This window comes from Pan paniscus, chromosome 3 (genome assembly GCF_029289425.2).
Source record: "Pan paniscus chromosome 3, NHGRI_mPanPan1-v2.0_pri, whole genome shotgun sequence".
NCBI classification, from domain to species: Eukaryota; Metazoa; Chordata; class Mammalia; order Primates; family Hominidae; genus Pan; species Pan paniscus.
The window spans coordinates 65,437,068-65,451,020 of NC_073252.2; the positions used below are offsets into that span (position 1 = coordinate 65,437,068).

At 41.3% G+C, this 13,953-nt stretch overlaps 1 pseudogene; it reads right to left on the reverse strand.

The window, feature by feature from the left end:
• Nucleotides 1-11,284: 11,284 nt before the first annotated feature.
• LOC100994028 (dipeptidyl peptidase 3-like) lies at nt 11,285-13,610 on the reverse strand (annotated as a pseudogene).
• Between the last annotated feature and the right edge of the window lie 343 nt (nt 13,611-13,953).

Sequence of the window (13,953 nt, forward strand, 5' to 3'; positions counted from 1 at the left end):
AAATCAAAGAAAATGAGTGGGAATTGTACTTTAGCTGGCACCTAGAATCATCAAAAAGAGGGAAAAATAATCTCGCCTCCTTCCAGGAAGTTAATATAAAAATTTTTGAAACTGTCTTAGAATTAAAGAAATTAGTAGAGGCCACTTCTGAAATCAGGAAGGCTCTAGAAACTGTCTCCCCTTCTGCTCCTCCTGACCTTCTGCTCTCTGAACTTCCTTGTTTGGAAAATTTCGCTTTTCCTTCTCCTTCTTGTACTCGCTTGCCTGAAGCCACAGGGGGACCAGAAATAGCTGGAGAAAATAATATAGTAGTTGCTCCTTTCAGAGTAAAACCCACATGCAGAGGGGATCCTAACATAATATAGACCCCCAGGAAAATCAGAGTTAAAGGCCCAGGTATCTGGATTCCCCGATGTGACTAAAGATTCCTTTGGATTTGCTAAGGAATTCCAATTAACACTTAAGATGTATGATTCAGCGTTCTCTGACCTGTATCAGCTGATTGAGTTGCTGGTTCCCAAAAACAAAACTGAAGAATGGTTTAAAGTAGCAGATTGGAAACAGCTTTTAGAAGATTTTGACAGAATAGATACAACTGAAAGAGAGAAATGCAGAGAGCTTTGCAATCACCTCTGTGAACCTATTCACAGATATTCCCCAAGGTTATAGGTTGGGCAAAGGTGCAACAATGTAGAATGTAACCTAACAAAACCGTGTCTGGCTTTTACATCAGCTTTGAAAAGGCATTCAAACAGTTTTCAGGAGTATTTCCTGAAAACTTTAAGCACGGTAGAAGTGACAACTTACTAACTTCTGGCTTTCTTCAAGGTTTAGATAAGGAGTTAGCAACCCTAATAAAGAGGAATAATGCAGCTTAGGCTTTCTTGCCCATTAGCCACCTAGTCACCCAAGCTGACCAATTGTCACAATCATTAAGAAAGAAAAAGAAAACAGTCTCTAAAATTATGAGTTTACAACTAAAACAACTTAGTAACCAAGTTGGGAATTTGCAAGGGTCCCACGGTCCCCAGAAATCTAAGCAACCCAAAGAGGAAGCATTTTGCCACCATCGCAAAAAGAAAAAAAAAAATTAAAAAAGGAATGCAAACAACTTAAATGGGTGCTAACACAAAGGGGCAAAGGGCCCCAGAGGAAGGCAACAGAACAACTTAAAATTCAGAATAGGGATTCTCTGAGGGAATACAGAGGGTTTTCCCTCTACTTCTAACTAATTCTTTAGGAGTAGAAATATCTATAAATGGGGAAAATACCAAAGTCCTTGTCGACACTGGTTCTACACTGTCAGTCCTCACCTCTACCTTATTTAGAACCCTCTCCCTTGGAGTAAAGAAAAAGTGGAAATGGTAGGGTTTTTGAACTCTCCTATTACAGCCCTTAAATCAAATCCCCTTCTATTTCAATTAGGATAACTAGTGGGGCATCATGTTTTTCTTATAGTACATAGTGCCCCCATACACCAGGGATGTATGGGATGGGATTTCCTAGAGACCCATAATGCTCACATCTCATTTTCATAGAAGGGAGAAGTGATTCTCCACTTGGGAGACACAGAAGACTTACATGTAATATGCTGCTTGTGAAAGTGAATCAAGATTCTGCACAGGAAGAATTAGAGCCTCTCTTATCTAAGGTAACAGACTCCTTATGGGCAAGCTCTTCCACAGATAATGGGAGAATTCAGTCAGCAGTCCCTATAGAGATAACCATAAATAAATCCAAACCCCTGCCAAATGTAAGGCAATATCCCCTTATACCTAAAGCCTTACTAGGAATCAAACCAATCATTGAGTACTATTTAGACAAAGGACTCATAACAATGCCTCAGAACGATTACTGAGGGGTCTAACCAGGTAGACTGTTGCATAACAATAGATATTAGGGATGATCAGTTGAGACAATTGCCTGGTTATAATGGGAAAAATCTAGCTACCTCTTGTGTAAACTGCCATAGCATGGCCTGCTAAATAACCACCTGCCCTGTGCTTGCAGCTGGACGCACCTATCCAGCACCAACCACACTGACACTGCCCATAAAGAACTATTTATGGGAGTTAATTTTGGACAGAGGTCCCTGACAGCACAATTTCCACTCTAAGACCAGGGTGCCTCTGGGAAGCCTTTTGGAATACCCAGACAAGGGTAACCTCCACCCACTTAACAATTGTTTGGGATACCCAGCGGTTCTGGATTGGTTCCATTTATCCAAATTGTACAAATGCCAACAGTATACAATGGCAACATAATTCCTAGTGGATACACCAAAATTGGCCACCCAAAAAAACCTAAATCGTGACCTCACTGAAGGAATTGGAGCAGGGCTAGGCATATTGGGGCAAGCTGAGCTCATGACTAATAAAGAGAGACTTTCTTTAGAAAAAAATTCCCTATCAAAAAAAGGCCACATAGAAGAAATGCTATTTCAGGAAGAGGGAAAAGGATGAGAAGTGAAAAGATTTATAAGATAATACAGCACTCATCAAATGGATAGAAGTAATAATGGCGTAACGTTTACAAGAGATATATAATGCTAATACAGTGACAAATACCATAACAACAACAAAGATTAGGCATCCAAGAAGGCTATAAGTAGAGTCAGAGGGCAGGAAACAACCTAACCAGTCAATGGATATATTTAAAATATAATGCAGCACTCATCAAATAGATAGAAGAAACCAGACAAACCATGAAAACATACTCCTAAACTCAAAGATGGGAATGAGCATGTACTCTTTTTTTTTTTTTTTTTTTTTTTTTTTTTTTATGACAGGGAGTCTCGCACTGTCACCCAGGCTGGAGTGCAGTGGTGAGATCTCGGCTCACTGCAAGCTCCGCCTCCTGCGTTCATGCTATTCTTCTGCCTCAGCCTCCTGAGTAGCTGGGACTACAGGTGCCCACCACCACGCCCAGCTAATTTTTTGTATTTTTAGTAGAGACGGGGTTTCACCGTGTTAACCAGGATGGTCTCAATCTCCTGACCTTGCGATCTGCCCACCTCGGCCTCCCAAAGTGCTGGGATTACAGGTGTGAGCCACCACGCCCCGCTGAGTATGTCCTCTTACCGAACAGTGGCTCATTTCTATTTTATCGCAAATGGAATCTGAGGTGGCTACGATGCAATGGCCTGCAATCCTCAGTACTGAGGCACAATTCAAACACCTGTGTAAAATATATGGTCCCCCAAACTTATGGAGATTTTTGGATGGTAGATGTGACCTTAAACATTGTATTGTCAGAGCACAGACACCGAAGTTAAATGAGGCTCAAAGGTACTCTGTTGTCCAACTGGCAGGCACTGGGACTATTATAAACCATACAAGAATACTCTGCCTGGGAAACAGGTGTGCTATTTTAGCTGGTAATAACACATGGCATCCCACATACTTTTTAGATTGTTAAAACAGAAAAGGAGAATGGCTATGCCTCAAACCACTTAGAACCCTGATTTTTCCCAAATTTTGCCTCTAATATCCACTCCCATGGGACATAGCATCTGGTATATCGGGAAGGGCTGCTTCTGTTGGGCAAGGCAACAAAAGGACACTGCAGAATTATGTGACTCCTCCTGTGACAATACCTCCTTTTCTCTCCCAAATACCAGTATATGGTGCAATAAAAAAGTGATGGAGAAAATAGATTTGTCCACTGCTAACAAGTCCTATGACAATTTATACTTGAGGACCAGGCTTTCCTTGCATTTGATTTTTCCCTCCTCAGGATATTATACCTATGGAGATAAATTGGCAGGAAGACAGATTAAATTTATTGGATTCTGATTTAGTGTCAGTCCTACAATCCTCAAATAAGATGTATCATAATGTTCAAACGACCCTTGATAAAGAGGGTAAACACATTGTTAGTCTGATCAAAGAATACAATGATGCATGCAGTGGTTTTTTTAGCTGGTTAGGTTGTTTACTGCCCTCTGACTCTACCTATAACCTTCTTGGACACTAATCCTTGCTATCTTTATGGTATTTGTAACTGTATTAGCATTATATATCTCTTGTAAATGTTATGCCAGATATAGCAAAAGGAAGAAGGCACAATTAAAGACTCGGATCATAATAGCTCACAAAATATAGATGATGTGGGATTTTTTTATAGACTAAACCCTAGCCTGAGTCCATCTCACCCCTTGAACTACTGACTGTTACATTAGGTCATTTCGTGTCCTCTCTCCATGACCCAACTTGCAAATATTTAAAACTATTCCCATCAACCAGACTACTCTAGGAATGAGCCTTCCTAGTGCTCTGGAATCTTGCGAATAACCAGATCAGACAACTCTAGGAATGAGCCTCCTAGTGCCATGGGACATGTTTCTGTTTTGTTGGCCTGCATATGCATTCTTTGGAATGCTTTTTGGCCAAGAGGGGAGACTGAGGAGTAAGCTCTGTTTTTTATCTTGTCCAAATTCCTACTTAAGGGATCCAGGGACTTATGCCCTACAAACCAGTAATTCTCATCAGATGGGTTTTATTTGACCCTACATATTGTGACTTACTTTTCGATCTGAGTCTGGCATAACATTATAAGACAAGGAAAAAATATTTAGCCCCAAAGCATATTGCCTTGCCATACCTTGAAATTGCCCTGCAAAGTCTCTTGTGGGAAAAATCCACATTCTTTAGAGAATCCTCTTCCCCATTTGTTTTTCTTCCTTTCTTTCCAGATCCAGGAGATAATCAATCAATTAAGAGCCAGGAACCCTTTTAGGTCAGATAAGGAACATTTTACAACCTGCTCTCTCTCTGAAGTCTGCTATCTGAGAGATTCCTCTGCACAATAAAACTAGTTCTCCACAATCCTTTATCTTAACCTGAACATTTCCTTCCATTAATTTCAGATCTTCTGATAAACTCAACCAATTGTCAACCAGAAAATGTTTAAATTTACCGATAGCCTGGAAGCCCCCGTTTTTAGTTGTCCTGCCTTTCTGAACCAAACCAATGTATTTCTCAAATGTATTTGTTTGATGTCTCATGCCTCCCTAAAATATATAAAACCAAGCTGTACCCTTACCACCTTGGCACATGTTCTCAGGACCTTCTGAGGGCTGTGTCATGGGCCTTGGTAACTCATATTTGGCTCAGAATAAATCTCTTCAAATATTTTACAGAGTTTTACTCTTTTCATCGACATCTCTGATCCAACCAATTAATTGAATACTCCTGCTTTCAATGAAATAAGTTTAGTCTTGATCCCAGCCTTCAGAGTCTGAGAACAGAGAAGTTTAATTCTAGGGAATGCAGACAGGAAAAGCAAAACTTTGTGGGAGATAAAACTTTTCAGGAATACAAATTAAGTGGATGTATAATCAGCTGAAGCTTGAATGAACTCTAACCAGATTATATTCAGTATTATTAAAATCAAATTTTAGTTGAATGGACTTTTAGCAAAATTAATTATTCAGAATTTTCTACATTTTATTGAGAATTTTCTCCATGCTAGACACTATATTAAGCATTTATAGGATTTTAAAAAATGAACAGTATTTTATAAAATTTTCTTTTTAACTAATCTATTGGAAAATTCACACTCAGGCCCTGCCTAAAATGCACAGCATATATGTTATACTACAGTGTTAGAGACAGTATAAGTTAATAGTAATTGCATTATAATAATCATTTCCAGATTTACTAAGTTGTAGATAACATCAAAATTTAAAAAATATTTTATATGCATGTGATCTTTCCTGAACATTAGCAGAGTTTGTTCTGTCTTCAGGATTCTTGATCTTGAAGGCCAAGGGATAATTGATTTGTATGTTACTCAGAGTGGCTAGACTCTAAATATTGCCAGCTTTTGGTAGACCAATTTTCCATGAGATATAGGAAGCTAGTGTATAGCAAGAAATGAGAGTGAAAAGACCTTCAGCAAGGAGTGGAGATCCCAATTGAATAGGAAAACCCAAAACCCAAACATTCTCCAGCCCTAATTTTGGATGTTAGATGCTCAGCTGCAAATTTCCTTATCCAGAAGCTTCCTGCTCAACTCTCGTTTACATGACATCTCAACCATAAATTACCCTGACCCCTCAGGGTAATTGTTTGTTTGTTTGTTTGCTTTCTTGCTTGCTTGTTTGCTTCGGTCTCACTCAGTTAAAGTTGTTTTTAGTCACTTGGAATTGAAATAGTACTTACCAATGCAAGATATAAAATTTTATACTGGGAAAAAATATTTTGTGGAAACAATGAGATACTCTGATCCACATAAATCATAACATTTAACTTCCATGCAAAATTTTCATATACATGTGCCATATACCTTAAAATAAGAAATTAAAAATGAGTAAATTGTCATTGAAAATATGTAGAATGACCCAAAATAATCTAAATAAAATAACCTCCCACCCAAGACTTGATTTTGATACTCCTTAATTATTTTTCTGACAAAAAGAGTGCAAATGACAAAGATAAAATCTTGAAAAGTAATCTTTAAATAAAATATATGAAGGGTTATTAGTTATTTTAAATTTCCTGTGCATTTGTTGTCATGGGAGAGTGACAACTCTCTGGGCTGCTGGTGCGGAGGTAAAAGAATTTACCAAGACAGTTTTAGTTATAGAAAAGTAGATTTATTAGAGAAACTACGAAAATATTTTGTGAGGAGGCAATGAGCAGGATCAGCAGACAAGGGGCTAACTGCAAAGAACAAAGGCTTGCTGGGGTTTTATAGATAGTGTTTATGCGGTATGCTGAAGAGGGCTCTGTGCAGTACTGATAATGCCAAGGTTGCAGTGAGCTCACTTTCAGATACCTGGTGATATTTGGGAGCAGGAGGGCTACATATCCTGGACCACGGAGAAAGGCAAATAACAATATTCTTGCTCTATTAAAGTATTAAGCAACAACAATGTACAATAATTATTTTGAGGCTAATAGAGATTGCAGTTAATACCAGAGTTCTCGCATACTAGCAACTCTGGCTGAAGGAAGGAAAAATGGGATTATTTTATAAATATGAAGGGTGGAAGAGAATTACTAAAGGCTGGAGAAGTAGCTTCTAAATAGGGCCACATTCAGTATGTCTGTAGGACTTCATTATTTAAAGCACTTAGTCAAGGCTCCTCACCCATGCTTGTGTACCATGTTCAATACATGTTGCAAATACAACTTATTCTCTCTTTCCAGTTGAGTCACTCAATCAAGAACCTGAATTGTTGGCAAGAAAGACCATTTCAAAAAATGCAAGCTACCAATTCCTGTCTGCCAGACAATGGAAATACAGAGAATATTCTCCTTTCAGGTTCCAATGTTCGAGGAACATAATAGAGAATCCCCAAAACTTGTAAGAGAATTTAAATGTCCTGTAGGCAGGAAATGACAAATGAAAAACATGGGCAGCGAGTTATAATAAAGATTAATATAGAGAGCAGGGAGAAATCAAACTGTGTGGTATTTTACTCAAGTATTTTTAATTAAGTTTGCTTAAAACCCAACTGATTTATTCTAATTAAACAGCATATTATATCAATGTTCAGATGTACTTTTAGTTATAAAATTTACAGCAATTGAAAAAGAGGAATACTAGTATTCAAGAGTGTGAAGAAAAATAGTTACATGTGCTGCTCAGGAATGCATAATTTAGTAGAAATTATACGGAAAAGTTATTTGACAATAGACAGCAAAATATTTTAAATGTACATATCTTTTGACACAGCATTTCATGTTCAGGTATTTATAATTAAATGAGTAGAAATATGAATAGCATTTACCTATGAATATGATCTCTTGATATTTCCTTTCCCATTGTTAACATTCTCTTTTCCCAGTCTGAGTTATTCACACCCATACTGTCTACAATTCCTGTTTACTTTTGCTCAGGAGTTTCACCACATCGCACAATCCCCACCGCTACTTTCCAGTATAAATTGATCATGTTTTGCCTGGAACATAGAAGCAACCTCCTAACTGGTCTCACCATTTCTGTGTTTGTCCACTCTTCAGTCTATCTTCAATAGAGTAGCCAACATTATATTATTAATTCAGGTCATGCCACTCTTCTCAAAATCACCCAAAGACTTGTCATTTCCTTTGTAGTAAAAGGTAAATCCTTACTAGGACTTCTGTATTTCAGTATAAGGTGACCCTTTGCAGCCATTTGATGACAATCCCAAATGCTCTCCTCATTCCTACATCATGCCAGCACTCTAGCTTCTTCTCCATGGCATGCTGCCACTTTGGAATTTTATACACGCGGTTCTCTTTCTGGCATGGTTTTCCTCCAGGTATTCACATGAATGGTGTCTGATTCATGTCTTCATCAAAACATCTTCTCATGAAAATCTTTCCTGGATACTCTAATGAATACTTTACACAACAAACCTTGATAATCTATATACTTTCTCACTTACACGTTTTATCCCTAGCATTAATGATATTACAAAATACTAAATATTTACTATTTTATGTTATTTGGTTTTGGTTTTCTCCAAATAGATTGTAAGCTCTATGAGGGCAAGAATTTTTTGCCTCTTTTAATCATTATCACATATAAATAATAAAGTATTAAAGTGAGTAGCTGGAAATGATTTAAGGATGTAAAAGATACTTGATTAAATAGGATTTTAGATGTAATACTATGGGATCACTACAGTTTTATTGTAAAATCACATTTATTTACTATTTGTCAATATATAGCCTAAAATATATTTTTATATGTATAGCCTAAAATATTTTTGTATTAAATTGCCATAAATAAAATAAACAATTGCATATACTGAAATGTTAGCAGTAATCAGTTTTTGGAATTGTGGTTAAAAGTGATGGTTGAGGCCAGGCATGGTGGTTCATGCTTGTAATCCCAGTACTTTGGGAGGCCGAGGTGGGCAGATCATCTGAGATCAGGAGTTTGAGATCAGCCTGGCTAACATGGTGAAACTCCATTTCTACTAAAAAGTACAAAAAATTAGCCGAGTGTGGTGGCGTGCACCTGTAATCCCAGCTACTTGGGAGGCTGAGGCAGGAGAATTGCTTCAACCTGAGAGATGGAGGTTGCAGTGAGCCAAGATTGTGACATTGCACTCTAGCCTGAGCAACAAGAGCGAAACTCCGTCTCACAAAAAAAAAAAAAAAAGAAAAGTGATAGTTGAACTTCTTATATTCTAAAATTTGCTCAAATGAACCTAAACTATAATTGTATATTAAAAATGGTCATTATATCCAAAGAAATTTAACCCTTAAAGATGAATATTTGAAGGAGAAAATGGCTGTCTTACACATGATTGAATGAAATCAATTTTTACATTCTATTAATTCAGTGAATCCCAAGAATGATAAGATGAAATTTGCAGCCAGATATATCCTAATGTAACTTCAAAAACCAAAGGTAAAGAGAAAATCTTTAAAGCATCCTGAAATGTGAAAAGCGAGAGAGGAGAAAGAATAGACAAAAATTGGGGCTGGGCACACTGACTCACGCCTGTAAACCCAACACTTTCGGAGACCTAGATAGGTGGATCATTTGAGGTCAGCAGTTCAAGACCAGCCTGGCCAACATGGTGAAACCCCATCTCTACTAAAAATACAAAAATTAGCCAGGTGGTAGTGGTGCTTGCCTATAATCCCAGCCACTCAGGAGGCTGAGGCTGGAGAACAGCTAAAGCCTGGGAGGCAGAGGTTATGGTGAGCCGAGATCATGCCACTGCACTCCAGTCTGGGTAACACAGTGAGACCCTGTCTAAAAAAAAAAAAAAAAGAAAAAAGAAAAAAATTACTTTGAGAAAAATGAAAATAGATCGTCAATTTATAGCTTAATAGAAATAATGGAAGCAGGAACAGCAAAGTACTATCTTCAAACAACTTAATTTTATTTTTTATTTTTTTGAGATAGAGTCTTGCTCTGTCACCCAGGCTGGAGTGCAGTGGCGCGATCTCAGCTCACTGCAAACTCTGCCTCCCAGGGTCAAGCTACTCTCCTGCCTCAGCCTCCCGAGTATCTGCGACTACAGGCACCTGCCATCATGCCTGGTTAATTTTTGTATTTTTAGTAGAGAGAGGGTTTCACCATATTGGCCAGGATGGTGTCGAACTCCTGACCTTGTAATCCCCCCTGCCTTGGCCTCCCAAAGTGCAGGGATTACAGGTGTGAGCCACTGCGCCCAGCCTAAATAATTTTAATTGCAATCACAACATAATTCTTTTAAGAAGAATAAGGTAAAATGTTTCTTATATAAACAATATATCCAATATATAACCTACAGGGTTAGTTTAAGCAGGGTACCTCTGCAGAAAACTAAAGGATTTATTCAAGAAATCAGCAAAAATAATCTAATAAATCTGAGAAAAAATGATCCAAGGAAACAGTAAATGTTTGAAAACTTAGATAATTTCTGCAAGTCTATTATATTGTTTCAGAACTGAAGAAAAATATACCAAATAATGGCCACTTTGAGACGGAGTCTCGCCCTGTCACCCAAGCTGGAATGCAGTGGCGCGATCTCAGCTCACTGAAAGCTGCGCCTCCCGGGTTCATGCCATTCTCCTGCCTCAGCCTCCCGAGCAGCGCCCGCCACCACGCCTGGCTAATTGTTTTGTATTTTTTTAGTAGAGACAGGGTTTCACCATGTTAGCCAGGATGGTCTCGATCTCCTGACCTCGTGATCCACCCGCCTTGGCCTCCCAGAGTGCTGGGATTACAGACGTGAGCCGCTGCGCCTGGCCAAATAAAATATTTTTTTAAATATCCAAAGAATGGGGTACAAATAAACCAGTAAAGTTGTTAATGATAGAATGGGTAAATAAAATATAAAATAAGTGAAATCAATCCATATATATGATGTTGATATATGAGAAATGTCATAAATGTAAATGGAATAAATCAGTCAAAATTATTTAGCTTATTTATTTATTTGATGGTTATCTCTAATATTTATTTGCCTGGTTATAAAATTAATATGTGAGGAGCATTGGATTTGGTGATAGCGTTTTGAACCCTAGCTGTCACGAGCCACCTGTAGGATCTAGAACAGTGACTTCTCAGAACTGCCATTTCCTCATCTGGTAGGCAGGCTGGTGGACCCTGTCTTGCTCACTCCACGTATGGCAGTGCAGATGAAATGCGATCACAGAGGGGAAGCACTTGGAAAGCTGGAAAGTGCTGACAAATGGAAGGGGTTAGTGTCACCACCCTCAGCTGATGTAGTACTAACGTCCAAGCTCCTGCCCCTCCCCCTCCCCTAGCCCCTAAATACACCCGCGAATGGAGGGCCACTTGAAGCCTTGGTTTGATGGAGTTGGGGGAGAGGCCCCACACATCTTCCTCATGCCTGGCCAGGTGGGGCCTCAGGGGCCCTTCCAGAATCGGGCATCGGCTGTGGCCAGCTGTGTGAGTACCTCCTCCAACTCGGGTCCATCCTCTGGGAAATGCTCGGAGAAGGATCCGATGATGCCAGGAGCTGAGGCCTCGAATTCCAGAAGCTGCACGTCTGAGCCTTCAAGGCAAGTGTTGCGCTGAACGATGAGCTTCTGAGATTCCTTATGCAGACGTACCTTGTCCCTGAGGGCGAGGAAGCACTCAAGGGGCCTCATACCGCTTGTACATGGCCCACTCTCTGACCACATCCCCCTGTGGACTTCATTCAGCACCTGAAGTCTCTGCAGGAAGCCCTCTAGGGCAGGTTTGCCCACAGACCGGATCTTGCTGCAGTCGAGGCGGACCCTGGCATCCAGGTGCCCATCAGAGCCTGTGGTGGGAGTGATGGTAATGAGTCCCTCACTAGCCCCCTGTTTACTTTTGCTCAGGAGTTTCACATCACACCCCCACCGCTACTGTCCAGTATAAATTGATCATGTTTTGCCTGGAACACAGAAGCAACCTCCTAACTGGTCTCACTATTTCTATGTCCACTCTTCAGTCTATCTTCAATAGAATAGCCAACATTATATTATTAATTTAGGTCATGCCACTCTTCTCAGAATCACCCAAAGACTTGTCACCCAAGACAAGACAAGACAAATACTTGTCTCTCAGGATCAGAAACCGGGCCTGCATAATGGCCTGTCACCAGTTGGAGGCCTCAGGTGTGTAGAACTCCAGAGCAAGTAGCCCAGCCCGAATGAACCATGTGGAGCCAGTCCACATCGATCGCGTCCTCCACATCAGCCCCCTGGAAGCCAAAGATCTCCAGCACTTGCGGGGGAGACAGAGGAAGAGACCCATGCTCTCAGCCTGGCACTCTTCGTAGCTGGAGTCGATGGTGCTGAACTTGCTGTCCCGGGTCTCCCTGCTTGGCTACTAGCTCTGAATCTGCTCTCCAGTCTCTGGGTTGATCACTGTCTCCTGGTCAAAGTTGAATGCTCCTTTTTCATCCTGCAGGAAGAGCTTGCCGCTGCCATGGCTCAACAGCTCGTTCAGGCCCATCTGCACATTGAAGGAGGGCCCCCTCCAGAGGATGTACAGGTCCTTGTCATTCTCCTCCAGGAAGGTGAGCTTATCCTGCTGCGTGGCGTAGGCCACAGCCAGCACGTTCACAAGCAACATATTTTTAAAGCCTTACATCCACCTCAGGTCATTGTAGTTGGGGATGTTGATGCCAGCAGGGATGCCAGAACCAGCGAAGTCAAGAACATCCTGGGAAGTGAAGTCCGGGTTGAGGAACTTGTCCTTCTCAAAGACTTGGGGCCAGGGCAGCTCCTTCAGCAGCTGCTCTGCGCTGGCCACCAGCCGCTCAAACTTCACGCTCATGGCCTTGTTCACTATGGCTACGAAACCTTCAAATTGTCCTTGGGAACCAAAGGGTTACAGCTCGCAATGAACCCGCTGTAACTCTCCACGATGGGGCTTTTGTCCTGGCTCCAGAAACAGGAGCCCCTATTGTGGGCCTCGATGGAGCCCTGGGTGAAGCAGTGTGTATACTGGGCCAGCATCTGCCCCTGGTAGCTGTTGGCTGCATATGCCTTGTCTTTCTCCATCTGCTCCACTGCCTTCTGGAGGATGAACACTTAGTCCCCCTGGGTCACCTGGAAACGGCTTCCCCTGAATTCATAGCTCTTCAGCCTGGAAGTCACCTCGGAGTGCAGGGAAGGCTCTGTGCGGAGCACAGAAGTCAGCCACACCTCATAGTCGGGCTTCCCTTCTCCGTTGACCTCTTTGAAGAGCCAGGTGTTGTAGGATCTGAGGTTCTGTGAGTCCAGAAAGTCTTAGGCCAGTTTGGCATCTTCCATGGTACAATTCCCAGAGAAATAGGTGGTGATTCCCTCCTTCCCTAGCCTGAAGTGTCGAAGCCTTAACTCCAGAGAGAGCATAAGCTCCCTGCAGGTCTGCCAGAGGCCCCTGGTCGGCCTCACTCCTAGGATCACCTGTTTCAACTTCTCTTGATACTTCTTCTCGGTAAGGCCCTTGGCCAAGGCATGCTGGCACAGCTGGTCGGGGTCCTGGGCACAGAAGAGGCAGCTGAGCAGAGGATAGATGTAGGGGGCCTCAGGGGATGTCTGTAGCAGCTCAGCCAGGCCTCCATACCAGGGGGCACAGGACAGGTGGTGGGGAAAGAAGAGGCACTCTGTGGGTGACAGCAGGCAAAAGGCCTCATGGCAGTCCAGGCTAGACACGCTAATGTCATTGGGCAAGTTGTCCTGGGTGTCCGCCATGGGCCCTGTTGCAGCAGCTTCTCCATTCTCAAACTCTACTTAGTTTATTCTTAAAAAATCATATTTGAGATTTCTTCTTTGGGATAGTATAGTGTATTTTGTGTCAGACTAACTCTTACACTTAGAATAATCATAAAACTAATTTAAAATGTAGGTATTTTGGCCGGGCGCGGTGGCTCACGCCTGTAATCCCAGCACTTTGGGAGGCCGAGGCGGGCGGATCACGAGGTCAGGAGATCGAGACCATCCTGGCTAACACGGTGAAACCCCGTCTCTACTAAAAATACAAAAAATTAGCCGGGCGTGGTAGCGGGCGCCTGTAGTCCCAGCTACTTGGGAGGCT